The sequence below is a fragment of the Dendrobates tinctorius genome, unplaced genomic scaffold (assembly GCF_039654945.1).
Source record: "Dendrobates tinctorius isolate UK_male_01 unplaced genomic scaffold, ASM3965494v1 ptg000421c, whole genome shotgun sequence".
NCBI classification, from domain to species: Eukaryota; Metazoa; Chordata; class Amphibia; order Anura; family Dendrobatidae; genus Dendrobates; species Dendrobates tinctorius.
The window spans coordinates 117633-135092 of record NW_027362085.1 but is presented as its reverse complement, the minus strand read 5'-3'; the positions used below and the strand labels follow the sequence as shown (position 1 = coordinate 135092).

Here is a 17460-nt window from a genome sequence, read left to right as displayed (position 1 = left end):
GATTACTTGGTGGAGCGCATTGCACACCTCATAAGAAAAGCGAACACCTATTGCCGCTTCTCTGTTTCACCCGCAGAGCGTCTGATGGTGACTTTAAGGTAAGCCACATTTATTGGATGTGATCGCATCAGAGCACACTTTCACTGCAATCTTGTTGGTGGTAGTTTGTATCTCCAAGTGTTATAGCTCAGTTTTGGTATGTAATGCTGTGATTTAAAACTAATTTATTGTTTTTTAATTCCCCACAGATTTCTTGCAACTGGAGAATCCCTTTCGTCACTGCATTTCCAGTACAGACTCGGGATTTCCACCATATCTGGAATTGTGAAGTGCACATGCCGTGCACTGTGGGACTCCTTAGCTGAAGAGTTTTTACCAGAGCCCACAACAGAGAGGTGGATTGAAATTGCTGACAAGTTTCAACAGATATGTCAGTTTCCCAACTGCTTGGGCGCTGTGGACGGGAAACATTTCCGCATTGTAAAGCCAGCTGGATCGGGATCGGAATATTTCAATTACAAGAAATATTTTTCAATTGTCCTCATGGCCATCGCTGACGCGGAATACAAATTTATTGCGGTTGATATTGGGGCCTATGGCCGCTCCAATGACTCTCAAGTTTTCAAACTGTCTGCCATGGGGCATAAACTGTATGGAAACACCTTCCAGTTCCCACCACCTACCGCTGCCGCAAACATCTGGTCCACCTATGCCATTTGTCTGTGTAAGGGATGAAGCCTTCCAGCTGTCAGAACACCTTTTGAAACCGTACTCTAGCAGAGGATTGACAATACCAAAACGCATTTTTAATTACCGCCTCACAAGAGCAAGAAGAATGGTTGAATGTACCTTTGGTATTCTGACAGCCAAATGGCGGGTCCTATTGACTGCGATCAACCTCAAGACAGAAACTGTGGACGAGGTGATCAAAGCGTGCGTGGTACTCCACAATTTTGTTATCTGCAAGGAACCCATTTCCATTGAGGACACCTCTGAAGAAACCACCTTGCAAGATTACCATGACATTACCACTAGAAGTTCTGTGACGGTTTCAGTGATGAGGGACAATTTTGCACAATACTTTATGTCACCTCAAGGCAGAGTACACTGGCAGGATGACAGAGTGTGAAAGATTTGTGCCCTAACCAAACTTGTGTACCTTCTGTACCAACAGTATATACCTTTGCCAACCAAAGTTGGCTATCTTGTCATGGTCTCTATTTTTAGCTTTAGGCCACAGGTGTGTACCTGGTTGTGTTTTATGCAAAGTATTTCACCTTTTAACAAAAGTTGTGTACATTGTTAGGAAATCACCAACAATAAACACAACTTTTTAGGTGAAATACTTTGCTTCAAACACAACCAGGAACACAACTGTGGCAAAAAGCTAAAATTTACCCACAGTTATATACCTAGTTTTGAATACCATTTCACCTTTTAAATACCCTGTATTTAACCTTTTTCGCCGCAGAAAGAAATGACAGACAACCAGTGTAAAATAATTTAACTTTTATTGAAAAATGTTTTTTTTAGTAAACTTTTTTAAAATTTTAATAAACTTGTTTAATAAAGCTTTGAAACCATAAAACTGGTCATTTTTATTTAAATACACACATTATAAATCTGTGCAGTGTGTGGTGGAAATACTGCTGGAGGGGCTGCGGGACACTTCGACACTGGGAGTGTGGAGAGAGGACTGGGATTGTGGTGGGGAAGGAACAGTTAGAGGTGAAGGTGTGGAAAAAACTACAGAATGGGTGGACATGTGGGAAGCAGAAGAGGTGGTGGGTGGTGGAGTGGAGGGTTGGGCAGGGACTGTAGGAGCAGATGATGTTGATGGCAAGTTGTATGGGGAAGGAGTTTGGTACAGGGCAGGTTGCTGGAAGTGGGGAGATGTCTGGTACGGGGCAGGTTGCTGGAAGTGGGGAGATGTCTGGTACGGGGCAGGTTGCTGGAAGTGGGGAGATGTCTGGTACTGGGGAGGTTGCTGGTACTGGGGAGTTTGCAGGTACTGGGGAGGTTGCTGGTACTGGGGAGGTTGCTGGTACTGGGGAGGTTGCTGGTGCTGGGGAGGTTGCTGGTACTGGGGAGGTTGCTGGTGCTGGGGAGGTTGCTGGTGCTGGGGAGGTGGATGGTATGTAATAGGAGGGGGAGGATGGAAAGTGGCTGGAGGGGGTGTAGATGTAATAGGAGGGGGAGGATGGAAAGTGGCTGGAGGGGGTGTAGATGTAATAGGAGGGGGAGGATGAAAAGTGGCTGGAGGGGGTGCAGGTGGAGGAACTACTGTGGTGGGAGGAGGAGGTTGGGAGGTAACTTGCTGGAGAGCAGCGTGGCATGAATGCATTACATGCATCTGCTGGGCAGGAGAGAGCGTTTCCATGCGCTCCACAACAGACCTGAAAAAGGTGTGGTTTGGCGAAGATCTTGCTTCTGAATGCATGGTTTGCAGAAGTGTCTTCACCTCCAGAATGCTGGAGTTGATCTGCTGAAAGCCTGCGGAGATTTGCTCTGACAAGACTTTTAGACAGTTCTGGAAAGATGCATTCAGATGCAAGAACTCTGGCGCATAAGTCTTTTCCTGACCCCTCTGCCTTTGCCGCCCAGTACCCGCAGGTGTACTAGAGGTGGCAGGGGCAGAAGGGTGGGGTAAAGGGAAAGCGATCTCCTCACCAGCAGCTTCATGTAATGTAGGCGGCCACGATGCTCCTGTGCTGGTGGATGGGACAGATGGGTCGAATGTGTGGGAAGGCTGGGAAGGTGCAGATGTACCGGGGCGGTCGAAGTGTCCCTCGGTGCTGGTCTCCTCAGGGATCGCCTCAGAAGGGTCCAATCGTGCAGGTTCCCGAGTGCTGCTCACCGTGCTGTGGAATAAAGAGAAAAAAAAACAATTAAAATAGTGACATGGTATGGCCCTGGCTGGAAAAAAAAGTTACATCTAAACATTTTTTTGTCACATGTGGTGTGTAATATTTACCTTCTGGTGAGCATTGTCTCCCGGAGGAACGACAGGGCTCGTGCGTACTTGTACTTGCTCCTGCATCCTCCAGATCCACTCGGGGCCCGCATCTCTTTATTGAACTCCTTCTTGAAACGATCCCTCACAGACCGCCACCGCTTCACAATTCTCTCCCCTGAAATGAGAAAGGACAAAGTGGTTAGTATACAACATCAGTGTTTCCCAAACTCCAGTCCTCATGGTCCCCAGGGGTCATGTTTTCAGGATTTCCAAAGTAAATAGAAATCCTGAACACATGATCCGTGGGGACCACGAGGACTGGAGTTCGGGAAACACTGGTTTAAATCAAGCAACCGGTACTGTATATACTTACGCTCTTTAATCTGGGCCCGAGCTTCGAGGTCCTCCCAGCGGTCCACAAGGAGCGAACAGATTTCCTCCCAGAGTCGTTGGGTAACGATCAGGTCAGCGTGGCGGCGGTCAGCCATATTCCAGAGCGGCTCCCTTTCTCTGACGAGATCGATGAGGTGGTCCACATCAATCCCTCCATCCTCACCATCAGAGTCGGGAGCACGCTGTGAAGGCTGTTAAAGAAAAAGACAAAAATAACATAATTAGCCTCCACAAAAGAAATGAAATAAAAAGTGCAAAAAAACAAAGCAAAAATATTTATACTTACACGCTGGTGACCGCCGCGTTGCTGTCGCCGACGACCCTGGGAGGCACTGCGAGGACCTCTTGGCCGAGCACCAGATTGGGAAGACTAGAGAAGAAAACAAAAAATGTTATGTCTTTGGATGTAGGCATTTGTTTGCTGTGTGTGGTCTGCAGAACATTGTTTTCTATGTGTTGTGTGTAGTGTGATGTTGTGTTTCTGCGTTTGATGCAAAAAACTTACCAATTGTGAGTCCACTCCAAGTGTCTGTCCACCCCTTCCTTCTTCTTCTGGGAGCTCCTCTTCATCTTGTGATTCCTGTTTTGAAATAAAAGGCAATGAATACACATATATTACAGAGATGATGGATTTTTTAAATAAAAACTTACCGTCAAACGCTGACGATGCGAGGGAGGGCTCCCAGAAGCTGTGCTGTCTTCCTCATGGCCAGACTCCATGGCTGTGGGTGGTGTTTCTGCTGCTGCATCTATTGGGCGGCTGTTGAATAAAGAGAAACAAAGGGCCAATGAATATCTTGATATTCCATAGCCCTAGTTTGGAGGAATGGGGGATTTGATAATTACCGTCTCTCATCTGCTGCTGGACTCCCCTCCCGTTGTTCAGCATGCTGCTCCATTTGGGGTGGTGCTGATGATGCTGCTGCTGCAGATGTCTGCTGCCTTCTCCTGCTCCTGGTTCTTGGCTTGGGTGGCATGTTGGGTGTGGCTGAGGGTCCCATTGTCTTGCTTTTATATATGTCCTGTGGGCAGAGCTACTGAGCATGCTCAGACCAAAGAAGCCGGATCCGGCTGTCGCCGGATCAGGCGCATTGCGGCGCTCATAGGCTTTCATTGTGTCCGGCTTTTTCGCCAGAGACAAAAAACGTTACAGTAGCCGTTTTTTCCAGACGCCGGATCGCGTCACATTGCCGGATCTGGAGAAAATCGGATAAAACGCATGGCCATCCGGCTCGATCCGGCTCTAATGCAAGTCAATGGGGGGGAATCCGGATCCGGCATTGCATTTCGCCGGATCCGGTTTTAGTCAAAAGCGCCGGATCGCGCCTGACGCCGAAAACCTGATGTGTGAAAGAGGCCTAAGCCAACAATATACGTTTGTGATCAAAATAAAGAAAAGCCACATGTTTCTGCCCGGGATCAAAACAGGGAACTTTCAGGAGGATGGCAAACAGGACAATCACTACACTACAGTAACCAGACAAGAGCATTTACTGTGGTCATGGCAAGCATTAAAGATCAAGCACTCATTGTCAAAAGCACTAGTTTGCCAATGGAACGCTGTGTTTCTGCCCAGTTTCGAACTGAGGACCTTTCGCATGTAAAGCAAACGTGATAACCGCTACATTACAGAAACCAACCGATTCAAACAAGCAAAAAATGCTGTGGTCATGGCAAGCAATAAAGAACAAGCACTGAAAGTCAAAAAGATCGTTTTCCAAGAGAAAAAGCTGTTTTTCTGCCCAGTTTCAAACTGGGGAACTTTCGCGTGTGAGGAAAACATGATAACCGCTACACTACAGAAACCAGATGCAACCGCTTACTGTGGTGTCAACAAGCAATCGAGATCAAGAACTGAAAGTCAAAAGCTTGGATACCAAAGGGTAACAGCGTGTTCCTGCCCAGTTTCGAACTGGGGACCTTTCGCGTGTTAGGCGAACGTGATTACCACTACACTACAGAAACCGGCTGTGGAAGGTTACTGTGGTCATGACGAGCCATCGAGAACAAAGACTCAACGTCAAAAGCTTTAATATCAACACCTAATGTCATGCTTCTATCCAGTTTCGAACTGGGGACCGCTCGCGTGTGAGGTGAACGTGACAAGCACTACACTTCAGTAACTCCATGCAAAGCTAAAGATGTTTAAACATGCTGAAATGAACTTGAAAAAGAAAAAAACATCCAGCCAAAGTCAAGAGGTCTTCCTCTATGTCTGAAGACAGGACAAAGTGCATTTTGCAACACAGGAACCTTTCATTTGTCAGGCTATTGGAGAAAAAGAACAAACAGGGAAACAAAACCATGCTCCACAAAACAATCTCATGCCTTTGTCCAAAAGCCAAAAAGAAAAAGCACCTAGATGCCTGCTTTTGCACCTTGATCCTATCAGGTGTTACTTGAATTAGGAACACTTAGACACTGTCAAAAACACACATGCTTGCCAAAAGCAAAAACGGGTAGAAATAATCACATTGGTAAAAGTAATGCTCATTAAACCAGCAATAGAATATGCTAACTAAGGCTAATTAAGCCAACAATACACGTTTGTGATCAAAATAAAGAAAAGCCACATGTTTCTGCCCGGGATCAAAACAGGGAACTTTCAGGAGGATGGCAAACAGGACAATCACTACACTACAGTAACCAGACAAGAGCGTTTACTGTGGTCATGGCAAGCATTAAAGATCAAGCACTCATTGTTAAAACCGCTAGTTTGCAAGAGGAACGCTGTGTTTCTGCCCAGTTTCAAACTGAGGACCTTTCGCGTGTAAAGCGTACGTGATAACAGCTACACTACAGAAACCAACCAATTCAAGCACGTAAAAAATGCTGTGGTCATGGCAAGCAACAAAGAACAAGCACTGAAAGTCAAAAAGATCGTTTTCCAAGAGAAAAAGCAGTGTTTCTGCCCAGTTTCGAACTGGGGACCTTTCGCGTGTGAGGCAAATGTGTTAACCGCTACACTACAGAAACCAGATGCAAGTGTTTACTGTGGTGACAACAAGCAATGGAGATCAAGAACTGAAAGTCAAAAGCTTGGATACCAAAGGGTAACAGCGTGTTTCTGCCCAGTTTCGAGCTGGGGACCTTTCGCGTGTTAGGCGAACGTGATAACCACTACACTACAGAAACCATCTGTGGAAGGTTACTGTGGTCATGACGAGCCATCAAGAACAAAGACTCAACGTCAAAAGCTTTAATATCAACGCCTAATGTCATGCTTCTATCCAGTTTCAAACTGGGGACCGTTCGCGTGTGAGGTGAACGTGACAACCACTACACTTCAGAAACTCCATGCAAAGCTAAAAATGTTTAAACATGCTGAAATGAACTTGAAAAAGAAAAAAACAGCCAGCCAAAGTCAAGAGGTCTTCCTCTATGTCTGAAGACAGGACAAAGTGCATTTTGCAACACAGGAACCTTTCATTTGTCAGGCTATTGGAGAAAAAGAACAAACAGGGAAACAAAACCATGCTCCACAAAACATTCTCATGCCTTTGTCCAAAAGCCAAAAAGAAAAAGCACCTAGATGCCTGCTTTCGCACCTTGATCCTATCAGGTGTTACTTGAATTAGGAACACTTAGACACTGTCAAAAACACACATGCTTGCCAAAAGCAAAAACGGGTAGAAATAATCTCATTGGTAAAAGTAATGCTCATTAAACCAGCAATAGAATATGCTAACTAAGGCTAATTAAGCCAACAATATACGTTTGTGATCAAAATAAAGAAAAGCCACATGTTTCTGCCCGGGATCAAAACAGGGAACTTTCAGGAGGATGGCAAACAGGACAATCACTACACTACAGTAACCAGACAAGAGCATTTACTGTGGTCATGGCAAGCATTAAAGATCAAGCACTCATTGTCAAAAGCGCTAGTTTGCAAGAGAAACGCTGTGTTTCTGCCCAGTTTCGAACTGAGGACTTTTCGCGTGTAAAGCGAACGTGATAACCGCTACACTACAGAAACCAACCAATTCAAACAAACAAAAAATGCTGTGGTCATGGCAAGCAATAAAGAACAAGCACTGAAAGTCAAAAAGATCGTTTTCCAAGAGAAAAAGCTGTGTTTCTGCCCAGTTTCGAACTGGGGACCTTTCGCGTGTGAGGCGAACGTGATAACCGCTACACTACAGAAACCGGATGCAAGTGCTTACTGTGTTGACAACAAGCAATCGAGATCAAGAACTGAAAGTCAAAAGCTTGGATACCAAAGGGTAACAGCGTGTTTCTGCCCAGTTTCGAACTGGGGACCTTTGGCGTGTTTGGCGAACGTGATAACCACTACACTACAGAAACCAGCTGCGGAAGGTTACTGTGGTCATGACGAGCCATCGAGAACAAAGACTCAAAGTCAAAAGCTTTAATATCAACGCCTAATGTCATGCATCTATCCAGTTTCGAACTGGGGACCGTTCGCGTGTGAGGTTAACGTGAGAACCACTACACTTCAGAAACTCCATGCAAAGGTAAAGATGTTTATACATGCTGAAATGAACTTGAAAAAGAAAAAAACAGCCAACCAAAGTCAAGAGGTCTACCTCTATGTCTGAAGACAGGACAAAGTGCATTTTGCAAAACAGGAACCTTTCATATGTCAGGCTATTGGAGAAAAAGAACAAACAGGGAAACAAAACCATGCTCCACAAAACATTCTCATGCCTTTGTCCAAAAGCCAAAAAGAAAAAGCACCTAGATGCCTGCTTTCGCACCTTGATCCTATCAGGTGTTACTTGAATTAGGAACACTTAGACACTGTGAAAAACACACATGCTTGCCAAAAGCAAAAACGGGTAGAAATAATCACATTGGTAAAAGTAATGCTCATTAAACCACCAATAGAATATGCTAACTAAGGCTAATTAAGCCAACAATATACGTTTGTGATCAAAATAAAGAAAAGCCACATGTTTCTGCCCGGGATCAAAACAGGGAACTTTCAGGAGGATGGCAAACAGGACAATCACTACACTACAGTAACCAGACAAGAGCGTTTAATGTGGTCATGGCAAGCATTAAAGATCAAGCACTCATTGTCAAAAGCACTAGTTTGCAAGAGGAACGCTGTGTTTCTGCCCAGTTTCAAACTGAGGACCTTTCGCGTGTAAAGCGAACGTGATAAACGCTACACTACAGAAACCAACCGATTCAAACAATCAAAAAATGCTGTGGTCATGGCAAGCAATAAAGAACAAGCACTGAAAGTCAAAAAGATCGTTTTCCAAGAGAAAAAGCTGTGTTTCTGCCCAGTTTTGAAATGGGGACCTTTCGCATGTGAGGCGAACGTGATACCCGCTACACTACAGAAACCGAATGCAAGCGCTTACTGTGGTGACAACAAGCAATCGATATCAAGAACTGAAAGTCAAAAGCTTGGATACCAAAGGGTAACATCGTGTTTCTGCCCTGTTTCCAACTGGGGACCTTTCGCGTGTTAGGCGAACGTGATAACCACTACACTACGGAAAACGGCTGCAGAAGGCTACTGTGGTCATGACGAGCCATCGAGAACAAAGACTCAACGTCAAAAGCTTCAAGATCAACGCCTAATGTCATGCTTCTATCCAGTTTCGAACTGGGGACCTTACGCGTGTTAGGCGAACGTGACAACCACTACACTACAGAAACCGGCTGCGGAAGGTTACTGTGGTCATGACGAGCCATCGAGAACAAAGACTCAACGTCAAAAGCTTTAATATCAACGCCTAATGTCATGCTTCTATCCAGTTTCGAACTAGGGACCGTTCACGTGTGAGGTGAACATGACAACCACTACACTTCAGAAACTCCATGCAAAGCTAAAGATGTTTAAACATGCTGAAATGAACTTGAAAAAGAAAAAAACAGCCAGCCAAAGTCAAGAGGTCTTCCTCTATGTCTGAAGACAGGACAAAGTGCATTTTGCAACACAGGAACCTTTCATTTGTCAGGCTATTGGAGAAAGAGAACAAACAGGGAAACAAAACCATGCTCCATAAAACATTCTCATGCCTTTGTCCAAAAGCCAAAAAGAAAAAGCACCTAGATGCCTGCTTTCGCACCTTGATCCTATCAGGTGTTACTTGAATTAGGAACACTTAGACACTGTCAAAAACACACATGCTTGCCAAAAGCAAAAACGGGTAGAAATAATCACATTGGTAAAAGTAATGCTCATTAAACCAGCAATAGAATATGCTAACTAAGGCTAATTAAGCCAACAATATACTTTTGTGATCAAATTAAAGAAAAGCCACATGTTTCTGCCCGGGATCAAAACAGGAAACTTTCAGGAGGATGGCAAACAGGACAATCACTACACTACAGTAACCAGACAAGAGCGTTTACTGTGGTCATGGCAAGCATTAAAGATCAAGCACTCATTGTCAAAAGCGCTAGTCTGCAAGAGGAACGCTGTGTTTCTGCCCAGTTTCGAACTGAGGACCTTTCACATGTAAAGCTAACGTGATTACCACTACACTACAGAAACCAACCGATCCAAACAAACAAAAAATGCTGTGGTCATGGCAAGCAATAAAGAACAATCACTGAAAGTCAAAAAGATCGTTTTCCACGAGAAAAAGCTGTGTTTCTGCCCAGATTCGAACTGGGGACCTTTCGCGTGTGAGGCAAACGTGATAACCGCTACACTACAGCAACCAGATTCAAGAGCTAACTGTGGTGACAACAAGCAATCGAGATCAAGATCTGAAAGTCAAAAGCTTGGATACCAAAGGGTAACAGCGTGTTTCTGCCCAGTTTCGAACTGGGGACCTTTTGCGTGTTATGCGAACGTGAAAACCACTACACTACAGAAACCGGCTGCGGAAGGTTACTGTGGTCATGACGAGCCATCGAGAACAAAGACTCAACGTCAAAAGATTTAATATCAACGCCTAATGTCATGCTTCTATCCAGTTTCGAACTAGGGACCGTTCGCGTGTGAGGTGAACGTGACAACTAGAGTTGAGCGAAACGGGTCGAAAAAATTCAAAAGTCACCGACTTTTGGCAAAGTCGGGTTTCATGAAACGAAACCCGACCCTAGGATGAGGTCGGCCACGAGGTCGGCGACTTACGCGCCAAAGTCGCGTTTCAAAAGTTTGTTTTGCGCTCTTTTTCAGCCAATCAGGATCCACGGACACTGTGGGCAACGTGATGACATAGGCACGGGTCACCACCATCTTTCAGAAGGGCATGCAAGTGATTCGCTTGCTTTGGTGGGCGTCACAGGGGGTATAAAAGGGCGTGCACGCCGACCGCCATCTTACTTCTGCCGATCTTAGTATAGGGAGAGGTTGCTGCTGATTCTGTAGGGAGAGCGTTAGGCAGGGAAGAAGACAAAAAAACTGCTTCTGCTGCTAGCGATTTGGCCTGCACAACACACAAGTCACTGTGTGTGCAGTGCAAGGGGAGGCTATATTGTGGTGTATCAGTGGTGTTGGTTGTTGGGCTGCCTTTTAAGGCTTCCTGACAAGCTGGCATTGCTGTTTACCCACTGCTCCGCAAACTGCTTTTTTAAAAGCAATCCAATCTCCCTTATCCTCTCGTCACTTTGGTCACAGGCAGCTGTGCCATCGATCGTGTCACATAGCGCTCAGATATCAGTGGGCCGCACACAATCCACAAGTGTCCAGTGTCCAAAAGTGTACGCAGAGATTAAAAATCTCCATTATCCCTTCGTCACTTTGGTCACAGGCAGCTGTGCCATCGAGCGTGTCACATAGCTCTCAGATATCAGTGGGCCGCACACAATCCAAAAGTGTCCACTGTCCACAAGTGTACGCAGAGATTCAAAATCTCCATTATCCTCTCGTCACTTTGGTCACAGGCAGCTGTGCCATCGAGCGTGTCACATAGCGCTCAGATATCAGTGGGCCGCACACAATCCACAAGTGTCCACTGCCCACAAGTGTACGCAGAGATTCAAAATCTCCATTATCCTCTCGTCACTTTGGTCACAGGCAGCTGTGCCATCGAGCGTGTCACATAGCGCTCAGATATCAGTGGGCCGCACACAATCCACAAGTGTCCAGTGTCAAAAAGTGTACGCAGAGATTCAAAATCTCCATTATCCTCTCGTCATTTTGGTCACAGGCAGCTGTGCCATTGAGCGTGTCACATAGCGCTCAGATATCAGTGGGCCTCACACAATCCACAAGTGTCCACTGTCCACAAGTGTACGCAGAGATTCAAAATCTCCATTATCCTTTTGTCACTTTGGTCACAGGCAGCTGTGCCATCGAGCGTGTCACATAGCGCTCAGATATCAGTGGGCTGCACACAATCCACAAGTGTCCAGTGTCCTAAAGTGTACGCAGAGATTCAAAATCTCCATTATCCTCTCGTCACTTTGGTCACAGGCAGCTGTGCCATCGAGCGTGTCACATAGCGCTCAGATATCAGTGGGCCGCACACAATCCACAAGTGTCCACTGTCCACAAGTGTGTGCAGAAATTCTAAAACTCCCCTGTCCTATAGACACCTTGTACCTTGTTTTACATTACTATATAGTTTGTTGGATTTTGTCTACATTTCTACCAAAAATGAGGAAGGCTGGTGGAAGAGGCCGTGGAATTGGGCGGGGGTTGGCAGCTGGTAATGATGGTGTTGGTGGTGGATCTGATGGTAGTGGCAAGAGCAAAATAGGACCGAATGCAGGAGGTGCTGACCCTGCGTCATCGTCTGGCTACATAAGGACTCGAACGCTTAGTTTTCTAGGAGTTGGCAAACCGCTTTTAAAGGCAGAGCATCAGGAAAAAGTTTTGTCTTACATTGCTGACTCAGCCTCCAGCTCTATCGCCTCCTCTTCTTCAGTTGTAAAAAGTAAAAGCACTGAGTCGTCATTGGAGGCTCATGTTCATGAACCACACCTTTCCTTGTGTCCTTCACCCCAACCAAGATTGAAGGATGACGCAGGCCATACTACTGATTACTCCATGGAGCTGTTTTCACATACCATGCCTGGATTATCAAGTCAAATGGTGAATTACCCAGGCCAAGATGAATCTGACATGGAGTGCACTGATGCACAGCCGCTGATGGATGATTCTGCTGGTACATTCACTCAGAGCACTACATTGTCCTCGCAGTGTACAGAGCCAGATTTTGACCCTGATGAGACTCAGGTGCCCCTTCCCGCACACTATACCACCATACACGGTGACACAGAGAAAGGTGCACATGACATAGAAGAGGAGGTGATGGATGACCCAGTTGTTGACCCAGATTGGCATCCATTGGGGGAAGAGGGTGCTGCTTCCAATAGCTCAGATGAGGAGCATCCACAGCAGACATCGACATCGCAACAGCTGTTATCTGGCAGGCCCGGAGCACTCCAAAGACAGGTTCCAAACATCAAAAGAGTTGCTGGACAGCTTGTCCAGAGGGTCAAAAGATCACAGCGTGCTATGCCGCAAAATGTCTGCCAAAGAAGGAAGAGTGCAGTGTGGCAGTTTTTTGAACAAAATCCTCATGATCAGGCCAAGGTTATCTGTAAGAAGTGCACAAAGACCTTTAGCCGAGGGAAAAATCTGAAAAATTTGAATACCAGTTGCATGCTTAGACATTTAACCAGCATGCACTTGCAAGCGTGGACACAACACCAAACCTCAAGTGCCACATGTGCAACTGATCACAACGAAGGTAGTCAGCAACGCTACATTGTTTCCCCCACTGTAAGCCCACCGGTTAGCACAGCAGCAAATGTTGAGGTGTCGTTGCAAGGCCACAGCAGTCAGGGAATCCCACTGTTATATCAACGAAAGACTGATTCTAGGCCATCAGAAAGAACAACAACTCCATCACCATCATCAACCCTCTCTCAATCCGCCCTGTCCACCGCTACTTCCACCATATGCAGCTCTCAAGTCCAGCTCACCCTCCCAGACACTATGAGTAGGTCAAGAAAGTACTCAGTCTCTCATCCGCGTACACTGGGTTTGAACGCCCACATTGCCAAACTAATCTCGTTTGAGATGATGCCCTTTCGGTTGGTGGAAAGCACAGCTGTCCGCGAACTCATGGCCTATGCAGTACCACTCTATGACCTACCCAGTCGCCACTTCTTCTCTCGTAAAGCCATCCCAGCCCTCCACCATCATGTGAAAGACCGCATTGTCCATGCACTCAAGCAGTCAGTGAGTGGAAAGGTGCACCTCACAACTGATGCATGGTCCAGTCGGCATGGCCAGGGCCGTTACGTGTCCATCACTGCGCACTGGGTTAATGTGGTGGATGCAGGGTCCACAGGGGACAGCGGTGGTGGGACAGTGCTGCCTAGCCCACGGTATAGGAAACAGTTGGCTGGAGGCGTTCGACCCTCCTCCTCCTCCTCCTCCTCCTCCAGAAGCGACAGCTCGTCCACAGAGCGCAGTCGTACGAGCACTCCATCTGCAGCTGCCACTGTTGCACACGATGTGTCCCCCTATCGAGCAGCTAGTGGAAAGCGTCAGCAGGCTGTGTTGCAGATGATGTGTTCGGGCGACAGACACACCGCCGAGGTGCTGGCCGAGTACTTGAAGCTACAAACTGAGTCATGGCTGGGCAGTGTACATCTTGAGGCAGACAAGGTAGTTAGTGATAACGGCCGTAATTTTGTGGCAGCCATAGCCCTTTCAAAACTCAGCCACATACCTTGCTTGGCTCACACCTTGAACCTGGTGGTGCAGTGCTTCCTCAAAAATTATCCGGAGTTAACAGCCCTGCTCCAGAAGGTGCGAAGACTGTGCGCGCACATCCGCCGGTCGCCTGTACACTCTGTTCGTATGCAGAAGCTGCAGCGATTGCTCCACCTTCCCAACCACCGCCTCATTATCGACATTGCAACAAGGTGGAACTCCACCCTGCACATGGTAGAGCGGCTGTGCGAGCAGCGGCAGGCCATAATGCATTTGTGGGAGGATACACGGCCAGGCACTTTGAGAGCAGACATGGAGTTGACAGGTGTGCAGTGGTTGAAGCTGAAAGACCTTTGTAAAGTCCTTCAGTGTTTTGAGGAATGCACACGGCTCGTAAGCGCAGACGACGCCATCCTAAGCATGAGCATCCCACTTATGCGTCTGCTCATGCAAACTTTGACGCACCTTAAGGAGCAGGCGTCTGCAGCCAATCATAGAATCATAGAATCATAGAATCATAGAATCGTAGAGTTGGAAGGGACCTCCTGGGCCATCTGGTCCAACCCCCTGCTCAAAGCAGGATTCGCTAAATCATCCCAGTCAGATGTCTGTCCAGCCTCTGTTTGAAGACTTCCATTGAAGGAGAACTCACCACTTCTCGTGGCAGCCTGTTCCACTCATTGATCACTCTAACTGTCAAAAAGTTTTTTCTAATATCTAATCTGTGTCTCCTCATGTTGATGAGGAGGAAGAGGAGGAGGGAATCCTTGATGACATTCAGCCATTGTCTGCTCAGGGACCTCTCCTGGACGAGGTGGAGGAAGAAGAGGAGGAGGAGGATGATGGGGATGATTACTTAGGGGAGGAGGATGCATCTCATGGGGCAAGTGAAAATGTTGGCGTGGCAAGGTCTGGTACAGGGTTTGTGCGTGACTGGAGGGATGTGGATTTGCCAGAAAGTGCTCCTCCACCCAGCACTCGCAGTGCATCATTGACACCGGGAACATTGGCCCACATGTCAGATTATGCCTTGCGGATCCTAAAAAGGGACCCCCGCATTGCCAAAATGATGAACGATGACGACTACTGGTTGGCCAGCATCCTGGATCCACGCTATAAAGGCAAATTACAAAACATCATGCCACAGGAGAACCTTGACCTAATATTGGCTAATAAACAAGCAACTCTGGTAAATCGGTTGCTTGAGGCATTCCCAGCACACAGCAGCGGTGATGGTTCTCACACGAGTCGTACGGGCCGGGGGCAGCTTGGCAGAGGTGTTCGTGGTGCACACAGCAGAAGTGGCATTGGAGACAGGGGTTTCATGACAATGTTGTGGACTGATTTTTCAAATACCGCTCACACAACTGGTAATACTGCATCGATGGAAAGTGACAGGAGACAGCAGTTGTCAACTATGGTTACAAACTACTTTTCCTCCCATATTGATGTTCTCCCACACAGGTCATTCCCCTTTGACTATTGGGCCGCTAAACTGTACACCTGGCCTGAATTGGCCCAATATGCCTTACAGGAGCTCGCTTGCCCAGCTGCAAGTGTGCTATCGGAAAGAGTCTTCAGTGCAGCTGATCAATCCTGACAGAAAAAAGGACCCGTCAGTCAACCCAAAATGTGGATGATCTAACCTTCATTAAAATGAACCACGCATGGGTTTCCAAGGATTTTGTCCCCCCTTCCCCTGATGACACATAGGGTGACAGAAAAATGGCTTGCTTTGGTCCACCTCTTCCTGGTACTTCACCTATTTCGCCTTTTGCATCAGCTGAATGTCCAACATCAACATATGCCACTTTCTAAAACTCCCTAACTGTGCTGCCTCCCCCCCCATGGCCGGGGTAACCACCTAGCGTACGACACCGTGCGAGTGCCATTGCCCTGGACAGGTGGGTAGGCCGACTCTTGGGCGCGGGCACTGGCACAGGGTCCCTCATAGTGCAATCAAGTGTCTCTGACGGTGGTGGTGCACACCCGCCGTCAGACACACCGCTGTACTATGAGGGGCCCAGTGCCAGTACCGACGCCCAAGAGTGGGCCCCCCTTGCTTGGGCAGGGACACAGCATTTGCAATCTTTACCTCTCCCTGCTCCTCCGCTGTGTAATCTGGGCCATCAAATCCATACTGTGCCTGACACCGTCTGAGCCTGCCTCCTGAGACATATATTTTGAATGTGTATGCTATCCATACATGTTATCCAGGGATACGGTACCCTTTCTAACCTTTGTGCAATGACGTGCAATCCATACTGGGCCTAACACCGTCTGAGCCTGCCTCATGCTGTATAGACATATATTTTGAATGTGTACGCTATCCATACATGTTATCCGGGGATACGGTACCCTTTCTAACCTTTGTGCAATGACGTGCAATCCATACTGGGCCTAACAACGTCTGAGCCTGCCTCATGCTGTATAGACATATATTTTGAATGTGTACGCTATCCATACATGTTATCCGGGGATACGGTACCCTTTCTAACCTTTGTGCAATGACGTGCAATCCATACTGGGCCTAACACCGTCTGAGCCTGCCTCATGCTGTATAGACATATATTTTGAATGTGTACGCTATCCATACATGTTATGCGGGGATACGGTACCCTTTCTAACCTTTGTGCAATGACGTGCAATCCATACTGGGCCTAACAACGTCTGAGCCTGCCTCATGCTGTATAGACATATATTTTGAATGTGTACGCTATCCATACATGTTATCCGGGGATACGGTACCCTTTCTAACCTTTGTGCAATGACGTGCAATCCATACTGGGCCTAACACCGTCTGAGCCTGCCTCATGCTGTATAGACATATATTTTGAATGTGTACGCTATCCATACATGTTATCCGGGGATACGGTACCCTTTCTAACCTTTGTGCAATGACGTGCAATCCATACTGGGCCTAACACCGTCTGAGCCTGCCTCATGCTGTATAGACATATATTTTTAATGTGTACGCTATCCATACATGTTATCCGGGGACACGGTACCCTTTCTAACCTTTGTGCAATGACGTGCAATCCATACTGGGCCTAACAACGTCTGAGCCTGCCTCATGCTGTATAGACATATATTTTGAATGTGTACGCTATCCATACATCTTATCCGGGGATACGGTACCCTTTCTAACCTTTGTGCAATGACGTGCAATCCATACTGGGCCTAACACCGTCTGAGCCTGCCTCATGCTGTATAGACATATATTTTGAATGTGTACGCTATCCATACATGTTATCCGGGGATACGGTACCCTTTCTAACCTTTGTGCAATGACGTGAAATCCATACTGGGCCTAACACCGTCTGAGCCTGCCTCATGCTGTATAGACATATATTTTGAATGTGTACGCTATCCATACATGTTATCCAGGGATACGGTACCCTTTCTAACCTTTGTGCAATGACGTGCAATCCATACTGGGCCTAACACCGTCTGAGCCTGCCTCATGCTGTATAGACATATATTTTGAATGTGTACGCTATCCATACAT

The 17460-nt window shown here is 46.9% G+C and overlaps 6 non-coding genes across 6 annotated transcripts; all 6 read right to left on the bottom strand.

Moving 5' to 3' along the window:
- Window positions 1–5241: 5241 nt before the first annotated feature.
- Window positions 5242–5314, bottom strand: TRNAV-AAC (transfer RNA valine (anticodon AAC)). The gene has a single exon. It is a non-coding gene; the product is annotated as a tRNA-Val (tRNA).
- A 938-nt stretch (window positions 5315–6252) lies between these two features.
- On the bottom strand, window positions 6253–6325 carry TRNAV-CAC (transfer RNA valine (anticodon CAC)). Its single transcript has one exon. It is a non-coding gene; the product is annotated as a tRNA-Val (tRNA).
- An 86-nt stretch (window positions 6326–6411) lies between these two features.
- TRNAV-AAC (transfer RNA valine (anticodon AAC)) lies at window positions 6412–6484 on the bottom strand. The gene has a single exon. It is a non-coding gene; the product is annotated as a tRNA-Val (tRNA).
- A 768-nt stretch (window positions 6485–7252) lies between these two features.
- On the bottom strand, window positions 7253–7325 carry TRNAV-UAC (transfer RNA valine (anticodon UAC)). Its single transcript has one exon. It is a non-coding gene; the product is annotated as a tRNA-Val (tRNA).
- Window positions 7326–7422: 97 nt separating this feature from the next.
- On the bottom strand, window positions 7423–7495 carry TRNAV-CAC (transfer RNA valine (anticodon CAC)). The gene has a single exon. It is a non-coding gene; the product is annotated as a tRNA-Val (tRNA).
- A 2426-nt stretch (window positions 7496–9921) lies between these two features.
- Window positions 9922–9994, bottom strand: TRNAV-CAC (transfer RNA valine (anticodon CAC)). Its single transcript has one exon. It is a non-coding gene; the product is annotated as a tRNA-Val (tRNA).
- Window positions 9995–17460: the final 7466 nt, after the last annotated feature.